The following is a 1,010-nucleotide window of genomic DNA, read 5'->3' as shown; positions in this document are numbered from 1 at the left end:
GGCTTCGACCGTGACTCCCCAACATTGTTCCAGACGACGACGTGCCGGGTTTCGGCCGCCGATCGAACTCAGCGGAGAGCGTGTCGGGCTTCGACCGTGACTCCCCAACTTTGTTCCAGACGACGACGTGCCGGGTTTCGGCCGCCGATCGAACTCAGCGGAGAGCGTGACTCCAGAGCACATTGTGCCCGAAGACGACGGCCCAGAGCCCGGATCGCGGCTTGCCGCTACCGCGACCACCCACCACTCCGAGTTGCATCGGCAACACCGATCGCACGCGCCTCGGCGCCGTATGCACGTCACTCATTGTACAGTAGATTAATAAACTCTCGTTGTAAGTTAACCAAACCAAGCGCATTACTGCCAGCCCTCTCTCCTATTACGATCCTGGACGCCGTCGAGCTTTTCCAAGCGATAAATAACGCAAAAGCACGAGGCGAGGGAAGTGACCCCGTTACATTGGCTCCCGAACAGGGACTTTTGACAAAGAGGAGAGAGAGAGAGAGAGAGAGAGAGAGAAAGATCAGGCACAACAAGAGGAACGGCGGCTCTAACGGGAAGACCCAGAGCCATGGAAGGGGTAGTCAGAAAAGGGTGGATATACACCCTAAGTAAAGAACAGCTGACGGAGCTACTGGAGGAGTATGAGCTCAGCCCGGAAGGCACCTTGGGCGAGATGAGGCGAAGTATGGGCAGCTATGTCGGACAGCATCCGGAGCAATTCCGGATCCCGGAACCGGTCGTTAATGCCGAGGAGGCAAACCGTAAAAGGATACGGGCCCCGAGTCTTGTCCCGTCCGAGGCCTCCAGCGCGGTAGATACGATGAATCAAATCCGGAAATGGGGATGCCGATTCGACGGCAAAGACCCCGTCGCATTCCTAGAGCGAATAGAGGAACTGCAGGTGGGATACGGACTTAGCAAATCTCAAATGCTAACCGGGCTACCAGAGCTCCTGCGCAATGACGCGCTATTGTGGTACCGAAACCACCGCGCCAGCTGGACCCACT

This window comes from Odontomachus brunneus, unplaced genomic scaffold, assembly GCF_010583005.1.
Source record: "Odontomachus brunneus isolate Ranch 3 - 2012 unplaced genomic scaffold, Obru_v1 Obru_scaffold_504, whole genome shotgun sequence".
Classification (NCBI taxonomy): Eukaryota; Metazoa; Arthropoda; class Insecta; order Hymenoptera; family Formicidae; genus Odontomachus; species Odontomachus brunneus.
The sequence above is the reverse complement of the archived record's forward strand: the minus strand, read 5'-3'. Positions refer to the sequence as shown.